General features: G+C 40.0%; 1 protein-coding gene across 7 annotated transcripts in view; it reads right to left on the minus strand.

Annotated features, from left to right (window-relative positions):
- Positions 1–14,927, minus strand: part of GREB1L (GREB1 like retinoic acid receptor coactivator) — a 268,506-nt gene extending 253,579 nt beyond the window's left edge. For 5 of the 7 annotated variants that reach the window (XM_032311193.1, XM_032311192.1, XM_032311189.1 and 2 more), the window contains exon 1: positions 14,706–14,926. The gene's annotated coding sequence lies outside the window, so the exon portion shown is untranslated. Of the gene's footprint in view, positions 1–14,705 lie in introns of all 7 variants that reach the window. The other 2 variants (XM_032311197.1, XM_032311198.1) reach the window with 2 other exon arrangements.
- Positions 14,928–20,752: the final 5,825 nt, after the last annotated feature.

Consider the following 20,752-nt stretch of genomic DNA (forward strand, 5'->3'; position numbering starts at 1 on the left):
AGATAGAATTATGGTGCCTGTTTGCAATTCGTGAACTTTAGCTTCCCAAGTGTAAACACCATACAGATATCTGGTAATCTCCCATGTAACAGTATCTAAAGTAAGCCCCCGCTGTTTGATTTTGGAAGTCTGATCCATTTGAAATCTAATGAGCAAAAGGAATTGTAACATTTATACAGTATAAGAGATTTGTCTGTCACATGTTTCAAAACATTTTTTCCAGAATTTCCATTGCATGGCTCTCTTCTATCATGCATTATTATCCTGAAAATGAATGATTATTTTTTAAAGATCTATTTATTTATTTTAGGGAGGAGGAAAGAGTGTGGAGGCAGGGGGGTATGCACAGGAGGAGATGGAGAGAGAGAGTCTCCAGCAGACTCTGAGCTGAGTTCTTCCATCTCACACCCAGAGCCAAAACCGAGAGCCAGATGTTCTACAGATTGCACCACCCAGGAGTCCTGACTTCCAATGACTTTTTATTAACTAGAATATTTATTGACAAATGTGAAGCCTGTATCCCCTAAAATATGAAGGTTAACTTGGAAAGACGTAAATTTGATGATGAACTGATCACATATGGAGGAATACAAAGACATCATCATTTTGTAAAATTCAGAAAGAAGAGAAAATGAAATGCATCTCTATTCACCTCTGCAACAGAACTGTTTTGGATTTATCTTTTCTTGTTAGCATTCTTCATTCAAAAGATAATGCTACTGACCTAGCTTCCATGGGGCATGGTCCTCATTTCAGTATTTCCGGTTGAGGTAGTAAGCTTATGTTGTTCCATCTACCACCCCTCCTCCCAGCTCCCTTGGAGTCTGTGCCTTAATGAAAGAAGTTTGGCCCACGTTAAAGATGGATTCCACAGCCATGGAAAAAAGGGAACATGGCCCTACAGAAGCCCTTTAGTCATTCGTTACCAAATATTCATTAAGGAACAAATACATGATGATTTTAGGTATAGAAACAGAGTAGTGAACAAAAGGGACAAAGTACTTGTACTCATGGAGTGTTTATTCACATTTGGTAAGTACATCCAAGATTTGACCCCAACTACATTCCTTACTAACCAGGCAATAGCCTTGGTACAGTCTGTTTCTCCAAAATAAGGTGTTAGCTGATCCTCTGGTGTTCTGAAAGAGTTAATATGTTCATTAGCACCTATTTACACTATCTTCAACAAGAGGAGCAACATTTGCCAAAAGCTACCTTTCTGGATAATACAAAACACGAGATACAATTCCTGACATCCAGAACTTACAATCGTCTAGTTGAGTAATGAGACATGTAACCAAGAATATGATTTGCAAGGAAAGAACAAAGGCTAGGAAACCAGCCAGCCCTAGGTTGGAATTCTGACTTTTCCACCTACTACCTATAGACTCTTGTGAAATTTACTTAAACCTTTCTGAACCTCCTTAGCTGAGAAAGGCTGAGTTTTCTTAGCTGTAAAAATAAGAATCACGATGCCTACTTTACAAGACTGTTGTGAGGATTAGAAATGATATGTGCATAATGCCTGAAGTAGTATACATTAATTTTTATTAAATTTTGGGGTTAAATTCTTCATTTCTGCTATAAATTCAGTGATTAAATAGTAGGAAAGGACTAAGAAGAGAATAATATATGGGTCTTAAAGACCTTTATGGGTTTTTTTTTTAATTAAAGGTTATGTTTTGTACATGCAGACATTCTCTGACATATATACACACTCTCTGAAATGCCAGCTATGCAACCACACCATGTATTACCCTGTTCAGTCACAGTTACTGCTCTGGAGGGAGAGGCTGAGATAAGGCATACCACTGACTCATGAGGCTTTATGATGGCAGAAAAACCTCAAACAGTTAGAATATCTGAAATACCATGACCCAGACACTATGCTTCCAGACTCCAACTTGGTCCCTTTAATACCTGTCCATATCAAACAACTTCTTATATCTTTTGACCAAGAATACTATGAAACTATCACACCTCATAGTAATCATTCCATTTATATGACTATGGGGGAGAAAAGTTGGTATTTACATGGTCCAACTTTTCTAGAAAATAAAGAACTTGGGAATATTAAAGAGGCAAAATATTTAATACAAATTGGTACTCTCTGATGAAGTCAGAGGATTGCAATTCAGCAAGTCTGATGAGGAAAAAAGCCTAATGTTTCCTGAGGGTCTATTTTATATCAGGAATCATGCTTAGTGAGTTGATCGATTATCTCGGAAATCTGACTTTTGGAATCAAATATCAATCAACTGTCTTAGAGTCAAAATATATCAAGAGTTTAAGAGGAGGGACGCCTGGGTGGCTCAGTGGGTTAAAGCCTCTGCCTTCAGCTCAGGTCATGATTCCAGGGTCCTGTGATGGAGCCCCACATTGGGGGCTCTGCTCAGCGGGGAGCCTGCTTCCTCCTCCCTCTCTCTGCCTGCCTCTCTGCCACTTGTGATCTCTGTCTGTCAAATAAATAAATAAAATTTAAAAAAAAAAAAGAGTTTAAGAGGAAAATTGTTATTTTCGGTAGAGATTTTATTTCTTTTTTTTTTTTTAACATTATTTATTTATTTAAGAGAGAGAGCACAAACAGGGGAAGGGGCAGAGGGAAAAGAAGTGGGAGAAGCTGGCTCCCTGCTATGCAAGGAGCCCAACAGACATGGGGCTCAATCCTAGGACCCTGAGATCATGACCTGAGCCAAAGTCAGAGCTTAACTGACTGAGCCACTCAAACACCCTGAAATTTTACTTCTTAAATTAGAAACTAGATTAGTTTTCCATTTTAAGGTGATGAGCCTATCAGAAAATGTAGTTGTTTGTTTTGGTATCAACCCATGGAATAATACAACCAGTAAAATTATGTACAAGAGAATGTAAAAGGAACATTCCCTATATTAGTCTTAAAAGTGAAATGCTGGGATGCCTGGGTGGCTCAGTGGGTTAAAGCCTTTGCCTTCAGCTCAGGTCACGATCCCAGGGTCCTGGGATCGAGCCCCACATTGGGCTCTCTGCTCCCTGCCTGCTTCCCCCCTCTCTCTTTGCCTGCCTCTCTGCCTACTTGTGATCTGTCAAAAAAAAAAAAAAAAAAAAAAGTGAAATGCTGCTGCTCTCTTACTATTCTAGTAGTAATATTACTGGTCTACCTTGATCTTTCAGTGTGCCCCAACTTGTGAAGATATAGGTCTAGTCATTCTTTAATGTGCTGAGACCTTAACCTCCTGCTCCAACAATTTTGAAGTGATTACTACATCATCAGAGTAGAACAACTACCTGTTGTTGGAGCCAACCATGGCTCCAGAGGTTTGATTAATTGATGTTTCACTAGAGAACCAAGGGATCAGAGCACTTTTCAAAGTAACTATTTACAAAAATCCTGCAGATCTAAACTTTGTAAGGAATATCTTTCTATAACATGTGTCAGAAATCCATGCTGAATTTTCAGGTGTATTCCCAACAAGTGAAATTGAGGAAGAATATTATGGAAACATTCTTACCATCATTTATCTTTCATCTCCAATATGCCAGACACTGTTATGATCTTTCAAAGAATTACCAGTTACATATAGAATGTAGACTGTCAGTTCTGTAGAGTGTAATTAATCAGTGAATACTTTGTGTTTACCATGTATCCAACACTATATTAGTCATTTTGGAAAATACAGACTATAAAAAGCCATAGTACCTTCTCTAAAGGGACCTATCCTCTAATTATCAGAAAAAATGCTTTCTGAAATAATTAGAGAATATAAATATCTATAGTAATTATATATGTATGTATATACTATATTCTACATATGTTATATATTGAATATAAATATCTATAGTAATTCCAAAACTGTGATATATAAATTATGAATGTTATTGAAGTTTAGGGTAGAAGAAAATGAAAATTCCCATATTTAGTATATCTCCATAAAAGAAATAAAATAAAGTTTAGACCTCAAGGCTGTGGTTCTTCAGCATTCCTGGGCATGAAAGTGGCCTGGGACCTACCCCTAAGGCTTAAAATCTGCATTTAAACAGCATCTCCACTTGATTCTCATATAGGTGGCCATAGTTTGGCAAACACTGTGTTAAATAATAGGTATGATTTGCAAGAATCTCTAAAGCAGTGCTGTCCAACAGAACTTCTGGCAACAACAAAATTATTCAACATCTGTGTTGTCCAAAATAGTAGCTACTATCCACATGTGGCCATTAAGCTCTTGAAATGTGATTAGTATGTCTGAGAAACTAAACTTTTTATTTTATTTAACTTTAATTTTAATTTAAATAGCCACAGCCAGCTCTGGAGAACTAGAAGAGATTTTTTTTTTAAGATTTTATTTATTTATTTGACAGTGAGAGAGAGAGAGAGAGTGCACAAGCAGGGGGAACCAGCAGAGAGAGAGGGAGAAGCAGGCTCCCCGTTGAGCAAGGAACCCGATGCAGAACTCAATCCCAGAACCCTGGGATCATGACCTGAGCCAAAGGCAGAGGCTTAACCATCTGAGCCACCCAGGTGCCCTAGAAGAGATTTTTAAGAGAAACATGAGCCAAGCCATAGATAGGAATGTACATGAGTAGGATATATAAGCAGGGGAGACAATCGATTGGCTTGTCTAAAACAGAGGTTTTATATTATATTATCATGAGGTCAGATTATGAAGAACCTTAAAGGAAATTGGATTTCATGGTACATATTGCTAGTTGCCTAATTGAGCCATTCCTAATCTTCAATATGAACAACCCCAGAGGTTTTACATGGTTACTTAAGAGAGTGGACCTTTCCCCAGGCTCTGGGATGAATCTTGGTTATTCTGTACCAGTCATGGTATTTCCCTTTTCCTTATCAGTGACTGGTTTACACATGAGCATGTAGTAAATTCTGGCCAAGGCAATTTGGGACATCTATGTATGTGGGTAAACTCTTTCAAAAAGAGTTTAGCCTGAAGTAAAAGAACATTTTACAGACTCTAGTTGAAACTGTGTGAGGTTTGGGTGTGCCACTGAAACCTTGGGGTAATGAAGAGACAAGACGGAAGACAAATGCCATCAAGCTGAGCATGGCAGAGAATGACCTAAAGAACCTGAGTCTTCTGTTTAGTTAAAATAAATGTCCTTCAATAAAGTAATGGGTGTTTAACTGTGGAAAAAATATATATATACTACAGAATATCATGTAGTCATTAAAAGAATAAATAAAAGCTATGCCAGTTGACTTAGAAATATATCCCTGTGTTTTATTAAGTAAAAAAAGAAACATGAGGGGCACCTGGGTGGCTCAGCAGGTTAAAGCCTCTGCCTTCGGCTCAGGTCATGATCCGATCCCAGGATCCTGGGATCGAGCCCCACATCGGGCTTTCTGCTCAGCAGGGAGCCTGCTTCCTCCTCTCTCTCTGCCTGCCTCTCTGCCTACTTGTGATCTCTCTCTGTCAAATAAATAAATAAAATCTTTTTTAAAAAAAAGAAAAGAAACATGATTTTTAATATGTATGCAATGATAGATTACATATATAAAGTATGGCAGCATATATAAGATGCTCAAAACATACAATATAAGGTTACATGATCGTGGAAAAAGTTATAACAAAAGAAAGAGCAGATTTGCCACACTGTTGGGCTAAAGGGGAGGGAAAGGAGGGAATTTAGGCTCCCTGAATTTTTTAAAAGATGTGACTATAGCTTTTTGAAAAACAGAATATGACCCCATGATGTAAAATTATTTGTTTTGGAGAATATATATAAATATACTGAATAAGTGCGTAAAAGAATTACCACCAAAACATTAATGGTATTTAATTCAGGGTGGTTAGATTTTAAGAAGGGAGGAAAAACAAGAGGTAAGAAAGAGAGAGAGGGAAAAAGAGAGATAGAGAACAGATAGGATGAAAAAATCAAATTCATTTGAATTGACCCTTTTGAACAAAAAACAGAACAGATGGGATAAGGGGGTGATACAATTCTGAAGTGAAAAGATTCACCCACCCTCTATGGTGGGTAAGAATGAGAGTAATGGTCTCCAAGTTCCCTGAATATTCCAGTAGAGATATAGACATAAACTTACTGTAAGTGGTATTGGTTTAATTGGTTTAAAAATAAGAAATAAATGAGCCATTACACCAATTACATCTTCTGCTCATGACCTCTACAGTGGTGACAATTTTAGGCATTCCTCCTCTATAAAAACTGAATGCACAGGATGATCATTGTGAGACGTGTTTCTAAGATTCTTATGTCCCTAAAACCACGTGGGAAGATTGTTAAAATGCACAATCCAGGGTCCCACCCCAGAAACTCTCATTCAGTAGGTTAAGAGACCAATAATCCTCATTTAACAAGCACCCCGGGCAAGTAAGGCAGGTGTTGACAAATCGCACTGAAGAACAGCGAATTTAAGGATGTCTGATCTCTTTACAAACTGATTAACCAAAGAATTTGAGAAGTGTGGTACACTAGAGAGAACAAAGAATTCTGAAGTCAGAAGATGTAGACTACCTCTCTGACCTAATCCCCCACTCCCTCCCTCACTTGCCTCTCCCCTTCAGTGGCTGTGGCCTCCTTGCTACCCCTTCCACAACAGGTGAGAAGACTCTTCCTCTCAACTTTCCAATGATTCACACAGACTTCAGGACTCACGCAGGTGTCACCTCTCAGTTGTACCTTACAGAGAATCACAGCTCCTATCTCACCTTTTAATTCCCTTTGCTGCTTCATCTTCCTCTCTAGCACTTCTTGCGATCTAAAATACAACAGTTTGCTCATTTTCTCTCGCTTATTGTTTGATTCCCATAAGAGCAGGAGAATTTGTTAGTTTTCATCACTGTGTGGTATCCTCAGTATCTAGAATGGCACCTGAACAGAGTTCAACGAGGTTTCATTTCAACAAATGAAGCCTGAAACATTCAGCAATAGGAGGCAAATACAGACAGAAGGTGGATAGCTTGTTAATAGAGACTCCTGGGCCCTGCCAGAGACTCTGATGATTCAATGAGTTTGGAGGGAGGTCTGAGATTCTGAATTTCTAAGAGGAACCCACGTGATACTGATAGAGCCTAGAGTAGTTACCAAGTGCCTCTGCCCACGCTTTAGTGAAATCCAGCCTGTTCTATGTATAAGAAGAGCTGCAAGCTAGAAGAGGGAAAGCTTCATTCTACTCATGCATGTCAGAAGAGAAAAGTCGTTCCTCTAATCTCTGTGTGCTTAAGCTATCTACCCAAATAAATGAAATGATTCTACGATAAAAATATTTTTTATTTATCTATATATCATGGATATTTATTGCAACTTGATTTTTAATAAAAACATGAGGTTTAGTTTGTTTCTAATTTTTTTGCTCTATAAATAATGATTCTGGTGATATTTTTGTCATATTCCTTTGCTCATTTGTCTAATTATTTCTTTCTAGCAAATTCCTAGGAGGGAAATTTGAGACAAAGAGTTTGAACCAAAGTTGTCCAATAGAACGTCCTCCAGCGATGGAAATCTATATCTTCACAGTCCAATGTGGTAACCACTAGCCACATGCAGCTATTAAGCACTTGAAATATGATTGGCACAATTGAGAAACTGAATCTTTAGTTCTATATAATACTAATTTAAGCTTAAATAGCCACATGTGGCAAGGCACAACCATATTGGACAGGGTAAAAAGAGACATTTAGGTCTTATCCATGATGCCAAATTGCTCTCCAGAAAAGCTATAAGTATACTTACTGTGTAACAGTGACCATTCTTTACCCCAATGCCAACACTAGATTTTGTTTATCTATTGAATCTTCATAATCTGAAAGTTTAAAAGTGTGTGGTTTTCATAAGTATTTCTTTACTAATAATGTTGAACAGAGATGTTTCTTCTGTCATCATACTCATTCCAATGCAAATATTTTCACCCATGTTAATTAACTGAGAGGTTGGAAATTATCTTGCTTTCCAAATTTGTTTTGTTGGGCCTCTGTTTTCTTACAATTTCTTGGCAATATTTAAATTCATTTTAAAATATGAATTTTCAGCTCCATTTGAAAAATGAAATCATCTGGCAACAGTGACACACAGTCCCATGGGACAAAAAAATCAGTAAAAAGTCTTAGAAATCTACTGCTTTCAGACTTCCTTGTCCACCAGAACCTGTTAGCCCATATGATTTTACAGGTGTTTGCTTCACTCACTCAGATTACCTACTTGACCTTTATAGGCACCTGAGTTTACAACTATTCTGAGTTAAATTCTGAGTGATTAAAAGGCAAACAGCAGCTAATAATAATGACTAAATTTCATTTCATGCTTGGCATGCTAAAGTGATGTTATGAAATTTCTAGGTTATTTTATAACTAATATTTAACAGAAAAATATTTTTCTAGTGGTTGTTGACATTTCCTACTCCGTAAAGCAGTGGTTCAGCACCAGAATGGTTCTTAAAATACAGATCAGTTGGCCCTGTCCCCAGAGTTTCTGACTGAATAGTTTGGGTTAGGCCCCAAGAATTTTCATCTAACTTCAAGCTCCAAGTGCAGCTCTACATTGAGGTGAAGTTTTCTCAAAGGTACGGACACTCCTGAAGCATCTTGATAATGTGTAATATTAACAACCTTCTTTTTTTGTTAATGAATTTGTATATCCTTTCTTCCCAAAACATGTCCACATTTATTATTTCTTTTTATATTTATAACAATCCTGTGCAGAAAGTTGATAATTAGAGCAGTAAATAATAGTTCCATTTTATATAAGAAAAATAAGGCACAGGAGTTAAGAATTTACCCCAATACATAAGAAATTAAAAGAGCTAGAACAAGCAGGTTTCCTAATTCCCAAACTGGGTAATATAGGCAAATGTAGCAATCCAGGACACAACTGGCACCATAAAAATAGAACCATGCCCAGGAAGAGGAAAGACCATATATGATATGGTTCACAGCAACAAACATGTATTAAGTGCTGATTATATGTTAATCTATGTTAATCATGCCTATAGTCTCTACCCTATGGACGGTTGAAAACACTCATAAAGCATAGAAAATTTAAAAAATAAAATCTGAAACCACAACCTTGAAAAGATACAGAATCTCCACATCATAGAGCAAAAGCAAATATGCTAAAGGGGTAAGTAATAGGGGTAAATACAGAGTTGGGTAGAAGAGAGGAGTCCCTGTGGGAGCTTCACATCTGGACTTGGAGGAGTTGCTATCACCAGTCAGTCAAGAATGGGGAGGGAAGGAAGAGTACACAATAGGGAGCCCTCCTGGGGCTCAGCAGCACAAAGAGCTGCTGTTATCCACATTGGGTGTGTGTTTGCCAGAAATATCAGGGCTGCTGGAACTCCAGAACTTACAAGGGCATGCTTTTGTGTAGTCTAAATTACCTTGACTATATAAGAACTCAAGTCAGAGGGAATAACTTCATTATCCATTTGTAGCCAAAAGATACCACGATTAGGGCTCATGAAACCTTCTCTCTGGCTTTCCCCTCAAGTTTTGAAAAGCATTCCTAGTAAAAATTCACCAAATTGTGATCACAATAATGCTAATTATAAATCAGCCCCTATAGGGGAAAAAAGAGAAGACTACATTTTCACTTAGGTAGAATTGATATATTATTAACTTCAGCAGCTACTTTCCTAAGATTTAAAATAATAATAACTAATAACAGTTACCGTAGACTGAAAATAGAAAACAAAACAAACAAACAAACAAAACTACAATTAATTTGAAAGAAACTATTGGAACATTTGATTCAGTTTTCATTAGCAGTGTAACTGACCTGTTCTATATGCCCATCTCATAGTACAACTCAAAATGACTGAGGCGGTGAAATGTCTACCACTCCATTTAGAAAAATGTAGCAATACTGCTGAAAAAAAAAACCTCTCACTTTGCACAAGACCAAAGAAATACAAATCAAACAAAGGGATACAATTTTACATTGATCAAATTAGTCACAATAACATAAATGTTTTAAAACGACATAAGCATGCACATAGATTGTTAATGGCAGTATAAATTATATAATCCTTTTGGAAAGTAACTTGGAACTTACCAGGAATCTGGAAATGTTCTATTAAAAATAAGAGCTAATAGTGAGTGCTGTGAGTGCTGTGAAATGTGTGTGACGATTCACACACCTGTACCCATGGGGCAAATAAAACATTATATTTTAATAAAAACAAATTTAAAAAAAAAATAAGAGCTAACATTTACTTGTGTTTTTACCATGCTATTGCTTTCTATCTTAGCCTTGTAGAGAACTATTAGTATACACATTTTATAAGTCAAGAAGCAAAAGTTCTGAGAAAAAAATTATAAATTATTTTGCCAGTAAGTGATGGAGTGAGGTTCTGAACTCTGAATCTTTAATTTTAGAGCCCACCCATTTACAATTACACCATACTGCCTCTCTGAAGAAATAGTCCGAAGGAAGGAAGGAAGGAAAGAAGGAAGGAGAAGAAAAGTACATTCATGAGGACAGTCATCATATTTTTTTTAAAGATTTTATTTATTTATTTATTTGACAGAGATCACAAGTAGGCAGAGAGGCAGGCAGAGAGAGAGGAGGAAGCAGACTCCCCACAGAGCAGAGAGCCCAATGCGGGGCTCCATCCCAGGACACTGAGATCATGACCTGAGCTGAAGACAGAGGCTTTAACCCACTGAGCCAACCAGGTGCCCCATCATATTATTTTTAAACACTGAAAAATTCCCAAGTAGAGGAAGGGCTAAGTAAATTATGGTACATTAATTGGATAAACTATTATAAAATTACTACGAATAATAGGGAGTAAATTATTAAAAATGTTGACAAAAAATCAGGACAGAAATGTATCTGTAATATGATAAGACATTTATAAAAATATATATTCATATGGCAAGACTGAGAATGGAGCTGGAAGAAATAAAAACTACTACCATTTTAGAACTTTCTGCTAGAACTTAATTTTCTTTTACTTTTGTCAGTCTTGTCAATCAAGATTACTCTAAGCACCTTACCTTACAAACTCATTCTCCTAGTTTATATTCTTATCATCCCAGTCAAACATTCCTAAAACTTCACTAATAATTTATTCATATTAAAGACTTATTCAAAGTAATTACACAGTATTCCTTATTGGTGATTCTGAAGCTCTAAAGTATGTGACTTCTTAACATCAATGATTTTTGCAATCACCATTTACAGTATATATATATTTTTTCTTTTCAAATTTTTATTTAAATTCTAGTTAGTTAACAAACAATGCAATATTGGCTTCAGGAGTAAAATTCAGCGATTCATTACTTACATACAACACCCAATGCTCATCATAACAAGTATCCACCCATCTAGCCCATCCCCCACCTGCCTCCCTCCAACAACCCTCAGTTCATTCTCTATCTTTAAGTCTATTATGGTTTGTTTCCCTCTCCTCCCCCATATGTTCATCTGTTTTGTTTCTTAAATTCCACATAAGAGAGAAATCATGGTATTTGTCTTTCTCTGACTTATAACAGGGTACTTTCAAAAAAACTTAATTGAGATCATATATAGTGACCAAAAGCAACTAATTCTTTTTTACTTTCATAACATTGCAATCACTCCTCAGCTCCCTGAACCCATCCAGGGATCATCAACCCAGAGTTTGCAGGTGTTTTAGAGATCAGAAAAGTTTCCTACTAACAACATGATCTCTAAGTGAATACTTACAAAGTAAATAAACCAGCTGTAGGGATATTCACATTCTAAATGCTTGTGAGAATTACTAAGTAAATTATGTCAACTTCTTTTGAAGTACACAAGTGAAAAGAAACAAATTAAGAGTACCAAAAAGAAAAGTAAGAGTTTGGTAAGAGTAATTTCCCTAAAAATCTGCACCATGAGCTATGAAGAAAATTCTCTTTCCTTAGCCATACAAGGTGATACACAGAGAGAGGCCCATTCAGCTTAGGGTTTGGTCTCTATCAATAACATAAACAGACATTGTGTGGGAAAGTGAAGTAGCTGTTCTTCAATGATATCAATCTCATAAGAACAGGAATGTAGTTTAAACCCCTCTAATTTCCTTGTTATGAATCTACAAATCAGGAAATTTTTTGTCACTCTACTCTCTAGTACACACAGGTCCAACTGGTTATCCTTAGTCAATCATAGAACATCTACAGAAGTGCTATTTTAATAATAAAATTTTGGATTTAAAAGGACCCTTAGAAACCAAGTAGTTCAGTTTGTTTATTTAACTGAGGGGGGAAAAAGCATTTCTAAGAAAGTTACTTCATTTAGCTAGTTTATAAGTACAAGCCTGGAACTAGATGTGCTCAAATATCTTAAACTTGGTTTTCATATTTCTCCCTTACCACTAAATTTCTGTATTATCTTATGTCAATGGGAGTGTATACATATGTCTTTTCAATGTATTCCGATAATATACTTCCCTGGACATAGTTAGTTACAGTGCTCGTCCTTTACTTCATAAAGAGCTCCAAAATGGAGGGAAAAAAATTTTTTTTAAATGGTTATTAAAAACAGTGGAGAGGGGCACCTGGGTGGCTCAGTGGGTTAAAGCCTCTGCCTTCGGCTCAGGTCATGGTCCCAGGGTCCTGGGGTGGAGCCCCGCCATGCCATCCCATCCCATTGGGCTCTCTGCTCAGCAGGGAGCCTGCTTCCTGCCCCCCAAACCTCGCCTGCCTCTCTGTCTACTTGTGATCTCTGTCAAATAAAAAATAAAATCTTAAAAAAAAAAAAAAACAGTGTAGAGAAACTAGTGATGGTGGGGGCAGAGGCAGAGATCATCCTTTAACAGTTCGGCTTTCCACAGTATATTTGTTTCAAGATTTTTAGCATTCTAACTGATCTTCTACTGCAATAAGTGCCTTAGGCCAAATAAGAGGTTCTGAAGTCATCATGAATGGGTATCACATAGTCATCACCATTGATATGTAGTTCAGTCTTATACTCCATTCCTTTCATCCTTTATTTTCATAATTAATTCCATTTAAATAGAAGATGTATGGAAGAATATACAAGAATTGCCTCTGGGAAGGAGGGCACTAGGGCTATGGAGTGGGAAAGGGAAAACTTACACTGTGAAACTCTTAACCCTATGCACATTACTTTTCAATATTAATTTAAAATGTCCTTTACAGCACCTGGGTGGCTCAGTCGGTTAAATGGTTAAACATCTACCTTCAGCTCAGGTCATGATCCCAGGGTCCTGGGATAGAGTCCCATATTGGGCTCCCTGCTCCTCAGGCAGCTTGCTTCTCCCTCTGCCTCTCTCTCTTTCTCTCTTTCTGTCTCTCATAAATAAATAAATAAATACTTATTTCTTTAAAAAAAAATTAAATGTCCCTTTAAACATGCCTATATTCATATAATTCTAGCATAAACATTTCCAATGAAACAACTATCTCAACGTTTTTTCTCTTTTAAAAACTTTCCAGTATTGCAACTTGTAAAATCACATAGAAATTTTCAGAAAGAAAAAGAACACAGTCAAAAAACTCAAAGCAGAATTCTAGGATCTAAAGTATAAGAAAATGTTCGCACGGATGAGAGGTTTTTAAGGGGTCATTTAATTTAAAAATTTTTTGCAGAAAACCTCTTCCCCATATTCAAATAGCTAGGTTTTAACATGAGATTTAAGTGGGATTTCGGGGCGGGGGGGCTCTAAAGTTGTAAAAATAGAAATGAAATTTTGGTTTCTGTCTTTTGAACTGGAGATTGAGGACTTAGGGTAGGGTGGATAAGGACCTTGTGACAGTCACGTTCATACAGGAAAGGAGTATGGCTGAATGAGTTTCTCCAGGATCCGTCCACCTCAGTTGGAGGCAGATGAATCGTTCTGGACCTTCCTTGGGCTCGATTTAACGGAGACGCCCCATGAACTGAATCTATACAGATAATTTATTTTAATGGAGAGCTCGGAAGAGGGACTAAGGGAATTGATTTACTTTAACAAACTGCCTCATCATCACCCTTGCCAGGCCAGAGCACATACCTCACCTCGCTGTCTATTTGTGTCAGGATCAGCTGTCAACACAACCCTTTGTGTCTCATTCAGATTAAGAGTGGTCCTCCACCACTCACAGAAAAATGGAAATGATGGCTGGAGACGCGCGCGCGCTGGTGACGAAGTGACATTGGATGTGGAGAAAAGAAACCCATGGACACTGAGCGACCGCCCAGCCACCGCTGGACGCTCTCAACTTTCCCAAGCTGAGCTCTCTCCATCCTTTCCCCCTACCCCCGTCACCTCCGCGCCTCCTGCCTGCCCTCCACCCGCCGGGCGATCCCCTCACAAGCCCCTTAGGCTCGGGGAGACAGGACCACGGCGCGCCCCCCGCCGCCTCCGCCTCGGCGCTCCCGGCCGCGCCGGAGCCTCTCCCATCCCACGCTCGGGCTTCCTCGCTCCCGCCACAAAGGCGGCGAGAAGAGCCCGCGGTGACAGGCCTCTGGCCTCCGGGCGCGGACCGCACGGGCTCGGTCCCCTCGGAGGGCTGACGCAAGGCGGCAGGGAGAAGGGGTTTGGATCCGAGGCTGCCACTGGCGCCTGCCCTCGCCACGCAAACACAGGGGCGCTCACACACCCGCTCCGCCTTCCCAGTCCTCCAGAAAAAGTCAGCCGCAGCGCTTCCCCGCGCAGGCAGGGTGTCCACAGCCCGCCAAAGGGCAGCTCCTGCCGGGCAGAGGCGTGCGCTCGCGTCCGGCTCGCCACCTCTCACCTCCGCGCCTCCCCGCGCCCGCGCCCCGGAGTCCCCGCAGCAGCTCACCTGGCCCTGGCGGGGCGCTAGGGCAGAGAACCAGGGGGTGGCCCTCGCCTCGGCCGGGGCTCGTCTCCCCACCCCCAGTCCGGGTCCCAGCGCAGCGCTGCGCTCGCTCCGGCCGCCCTCTTCGAGGTGCTAGCGCCGCCGGTGGCTGGCGTCTCTCTGGCAGGCGCGCTTGCCGCGCGCTCAGTTCCCCGGGGCGGAGCGAGGCGGCTGCCGCCGCGGCCGGAGGCGGATTCCTCAGGTGCTGCCCCTCCCGCTTCCCCAGAATCTCCGCGGCGGGGACCCCCGCGCCCCCTCCCCCCTGCCCCGCCTCTCGGCCTCCCGCAGCCCTCGCGCCCGCGAGTGGCCTTTAGGGCTCCTTTTCCCTCCTTGAGGACAGTGGGCGCGATGGGGGACTTCCTTGAGGACATTCCCCCCCACACACCCTCTCCAACGACGCCCCTTCCCCTCCTCAGTCCTCTGTGCTCACGCCTCCATTTCCAAACTCTACGACCCAAATGATGTGTGTGGCCACTGTGGGGTGTGGAGGGTAGTGTGGAGGGTGTGGAGGATTGCCCCCCAGAGTGCGGCTGACGCGCTCAGCCGGGAAGAAAAATTATTTTCTCGCGGATTCCGCGTTAATTCACAGAGTGCTCTCGCTTCATTGCGCGATTGCTTTCTCTGTCCGCAGGACAGCGGCTAAAGGGCCTTAAGTGTGAACTCGGCCTGGGCAATGGTGGGTCAAAAACCCTTGGCCTTTTGCACGAAGGGGGGTAGGGCGGGGGGCAGGACGCGGACAAAACTAAACAAACCCGGGAGCTCCGGGCCAGAGCCAAATTTTGCACCTCCTAGATGAGCACGCCACCCCCCCCCATCCCCCCGGCCAGCGGACCCCGGCCGGGCGCTGGGGGAGGCTGCCTGCTCGCGGTGGCTTGTTCGGAGCCTCCGGGATACGGAGGATCGTCCGCCCCACCCGCAGCCACTTCCAGCAGGCCCTGGACCATGACGGGTGCGCCGGGAACAAACGTTCTCAAGAGATGCTCGGCCGGCCTATAGTGACAGATTGCGCTCCACTTTTCACAGCTGGTGGTATCTGTTAGTAGAGATGTAGTTCCATTTTAAAAACTGTCATTGTTGCCAGAGATAGGCTGCTAGATTCCTTTACTGAACTGCCCGCCCCCTGGAAGAAACAGCTCCAAGCTACATGTGGTAGAAGAGTCTAGGTAAAGAGAAGTTGATCTACTTTTAGTGTCTTGGGGGCAAGTATAGCCCCGGGTAGCTCAGCACGTTGGTGGAAATAAGGAAGCTACAGCGGGTTGCTTATCAGTCTATTGTTACGGTATCATTGTCAATTATAGTTTAAAGACAACTTCAGTTAAAGTAGACCTCATATGATCTCTATGATCTCTAAGTCAGTACCATTCGTTTGCTTGTCTTGTATTTTTTAAGAACCAAAATGTAATACCCCTTCCCCCCCTCCCCCCCGCCCTTCTCTTTTGGTCGATCCAAAGGGAATTGACCAGAAGTGTGGAATCACCACAAAATAACTTAGGCATAGTTCAATTATGACTAGCAAAAGCAAGCGATTTGTTTGTGATTTCATTTGTGTTCTCTCCCTCCTCCACTGGGAAGAGACGCTCAACTGCCATTTTCTTTAAAATCATTTTGTTCCTTGTGGTGATAAGAAGCAGAAATGGTTTTTTGGTTTGTTTTACAATCAAATCCCTATTGTCAGGTCTTTAAAATCACATAGAAACACTTTTAATGTGCCACAGGGGCAGGAAACACGGCTTTCAATCACTGCTGTATTCCCACAGTTCTGGATCTAGCACACAATACAGGCTTAGTAAATGAAATCAATATGAGTTTTAAACAACTACAGCATAGAGAGATGCAGATGATTAACAGTATAGCTCAACATCTCAAAAAGGAATCCACACTCACCATGAGAACTACACATACATATGGAAATGAGTTAGTAGAAACCTGAGATTTCAAGTTAACCTTGTGTATACAAACTAAGCTCACAAGAGGTTAAAGCAGGTGAGAGAAACTTTTGAAAAACTCAATCCCTCACAAGCTCTGTAGAGTTGGGGAGAGGGACACCATCCACTTAAAAGATAAGGAAACTCGCAACAATGAGTAGCCTTAAAACAAAACTACAGTGCAATTTTCTTTCAGTTTAGTTGAAGGACCATTGTGGAGTGCTGAGCACGCTAGGCTCTGGAGATGTAAAAGCAAATTTGGCAGATTTATTCAAGGACCTTAGATTAACATTACAGAGCTCTGGTATTCATTCTTCATTCATTCAGTACATATTTATTAAACCCGTATTGTGAGCTAGATGGTATTGTGGGAACTAAGGTTCATCAAAAAACAAAACAAGTCTCTACCAAGGTTAAAAGTTAGTGATACTAATCGATTTCTGGATTGAAAACATTTTAATGTCTCCTTTATTAGATAATACATTCCCTTTCCCTGAATTTATTTGTTTGAATATAAATCTCTCCTGGGTTTATATATCCCCCATCATGCCCAATAGATTTCTGTGATTATAAAATATGATAGGGCTGAGTGAGCACTCTGGATCCTGGCTCCAAGACCTACCTATTATGTAACCTTGACCAAGTTATTTGACTCCAGCTTAGTGTCCCCATCTGTAGAATAACATCACAATAGTACATACCTCAGAGAGAAGCCATGGGGATTTTGACGATGCACAATACCTGGCAAACTATAAAATGTTAACTGCTGCAAATTCTTCCACTGTTCTCTGTGACAATGATTCCCAAATGCTTCTCCATAGATATTCTGCATCAGAATTCAAATTCAGTGAAAAATATGAGATTCACAACAGTTGGGGACCTTATAAATAATAGAATCCTTCCAAGTTGTTATTGTGATGATCCTCTGTCTCGGCAATGGGAGAAGTTCTATAATTAGAGTTCTGGTTCTGGTTCTGGTTCTGCTTTCAAGGATGTACACCCTTCTGCATTAATTTCTGTAGTCCTTGTTCCACACTCTGGAAGACTCTTTCTTGTTCAATATCCTTCATGGCCACTTCTGAAGTGGGCTTGGGGATGTACTCACTCCTTGGAGACTTCACAGTTTTCCTTGCTCATTTCCTGGCAGTACAAGTTTGGGATCCTGAGAGTTCTTTTACAATTAAAGGTTTTTAAGGACAAGCTTGTGGCTTATCTGCCAAAGCAGTTCCTCAGATACATAGTAGACTTCATATTTATTTGCTTCCATCGAGTTCCATGTGCCAACAGTCACACCCAAAGTTCTTTCCTGGATGTAGTTTCCAATACTTTATTCCCTTGCTTCCTCTCTCTGTACCTTTTTCTCTCAACTTAAGGTTTGAAGCTTGGTGACTCAGCATCCTGTGTACCATCAACCATTATCTCTGAGAAGGAAGATGGGCACTACTTTCCTACTGGGGACCAGTTCATTGAGGGAAACCAAATTCCAACTTAGTACCACCATCCTCAGAGGATAAGACTCATTGTGGGGGTGCACCTGGGTAGCTCAGTGGGTTAAGCCTCTGCCTTTGGCTCAGGTCATGATACCAGGGTCCTGGGATCGAGTCCCGCATTGGACTCTTTGCTCAGCAGGGAGCCTGCTTCCCCCTCTTTCTCTGCCTGCCTCTCTGCCTACTTGTGATCTCTGTCAAATAAATAAATAAAATCTTAAGAAGAAAAAGAAAAGACTCATTGTGGGGAATTGAAATTAATTTCAGATGGGATGCCAGTTACCAGCCGTGAGTGATCTAGATCTTCCTTTATAAATATGAGCAGATAAATCAGATAATTAGGAGGAAATCTATTGTTTTAAAGAAGAGGCCAAATTAAAGCAGATATCACTCACTAAAATGGAGTTAATGTAGGAAATAGAAGAAAATATTTTTAAAGAACCTGTTCATGTTCTTAGTGAAATTTAAAGAGTGATAAAGACAGGTTGAAAATAGAGCAATCTGTGAACCAGAATATCCTCAGAAATTAAAAAGTACATGAATATTTTAAGTTGAAAAGACTATAGAAGCAGTTAATAGAAGAAAAGATCATGCTGAAAACTTAATTAATTAATTATAAGACCATCTCAAAGAGTCCTTCCAATATGTAGAACAAAAACGACCACAAAAAAGTAGAAAATATGGAAGAAAAGATAAATATTTTTAAAAAGATCCAGGAGATCCAAATTCATATGTTGGAAGTTTTAGAAGCAAGATGGAATAGATGATATGGGGCACCTGAGGGGCTCAGCTGGTTAAGCATCTGACTCTCGATTTTAGCTCAGGTCATGATCTTGGCATCCTGAGAGCCAGTCCTGTCTTGAACTCCACACTCAGCAAGGAGTCTGCTTGAAGATTCTCTCTCTCTCCCTCTGCTTCTGCCCCTCCCCCTTCTCTCTCACTCAAATAAATAAATATTTTTTTAAAAAGATGGAATAAATGTTATATATTAATATAATTGTGATATACAATATCTATTTTGTAGTATACAACAAAACATCCTTAAAAGAAACTAAAGACCTAAATAAATGGAAACATATCATGTGTTGTTGGAGTTAATATTCTTAAGGTATCTATAAACTCCAAACTGATCTAGATTCGACACAACCTCTATCAAAATTCCAGCTGGTTTTGTTTTGTCTTGTTTTATTTTTGTAGAAAATGACAGGCTGGCCCTACAATTTGTAGTGAAATTCAAGAGACTCAGAATAGTCAAAACAATTTTTTTTTTTTTTAATTAAGAAGGTCAGGGGCATCTGGGTGGCTCAGTCAGTTAAGCACCTGCCGTTGGCTCAGGTCATGATCCCAGGGTCCTGGGATGGAGCCCCACGTCGTGCTCCCTACTCAGCAGGGAGCCTGCTTCTTCCTCTGCCTCTCCCTGATGCTCATGTGCACACTCTCTCCCTCAAATAAATAAAGTCTTTGAAAAAAGAAAATAAAAAAATTAAAATTAAGAAGGTCAGAAGAATGAACTTCCCAATTTTAAACCTCATTACAAAGTTACAATAAAACAGAGTGGAACTGGGATGCCTGGGTGGCTCAGTCAGTTGAGAATCTGCCTTCAGCTCAGGTCATGATCCCAGTGTCCTGGAATCGAGTCCCACATCAGGCTCCTTGCTCCACGGGGAGCCTGCTTCTCCCTCTGCCTCTGCCTGCCACTCTGCTTGACTGTGCTCTCTCTCTCTCTCTCATGCTAACAAATAAATAAATAAAATTTAAGAAAAAAAAAAAAAAGACAGTGGAACTGACATAAAGATAGACATATAAATCAATGGAATAGAATTGAGAGTCCAGAAATGAACACATGAATCTATGGTTAATTGACTTTCAACAAGGGTATCAAAATAATCTGCCTTCCAACAGATATAAAAATCTATTCAAAATGGATCTTAAAAATAATGTAAAAGCTGAAAGTCTAAAACTCTATTTACAGAGTTCTTTGACTTTGCATTAGGCAACGGTTTCCTAACATGACACCAAAAGCACAAGCAACAAGGCAAAATCAGATAAATTGGTTCATAAAATCAAATGCTTTTGTGTATCAGGGGCACCTAGGTGGCTCAGTTGGTTGAGGGTCTGATTTGGGTTCAGGTTATGATCTCTAGGTCCTGGGATAGAGGACCAAATTGGGCTCTGAGCTCAGCAGGGAGTCTGCTTCTCCTTTTCCCTCTCCCTCTGCACACCCCCACTAATGCATACTCTCTCAAATAAATAAATGATTTTCTTAAAAAGCCTTTTGTACCCCAAGGCTAGTATTAAGAAAGTGAAAAGATAACCCACAATGTGGGAGAAAATATTTGTAAACTATAGGTATGATAAAAATCTATTATCCAAAATATATTAAGAACTCTTACAACTGAACAATAAAAAGACAACTAATCCAAATGAAAAATGAAATCAAAAAGATTTGAACAGACATTTCTCCAGAGAAGATTGTCAAATGGCTAATAAGCATACAAAAAGGCACTCAACATAATTAGCCACTAGGGAAATATAAATCAAAACCACAATGAAATATCACTTTATACCCATTAGAACAGCCATTAGCAAAACAGAACAA

Source organism: Mustela erminea, chromosome 13 (genome assembly GCF_009829155.1).
Source record: "Mustela erminea isolate mMusErm1 chromosome 13, mMusErm1.Pri, whole genome shotgun sequence".
NCBI classification, from domain to species: Eukaryota; Metazoa; Chordata; class Mammalia; order Carnivora; family Mustelidae; genus Mustela; species Mustela erminea.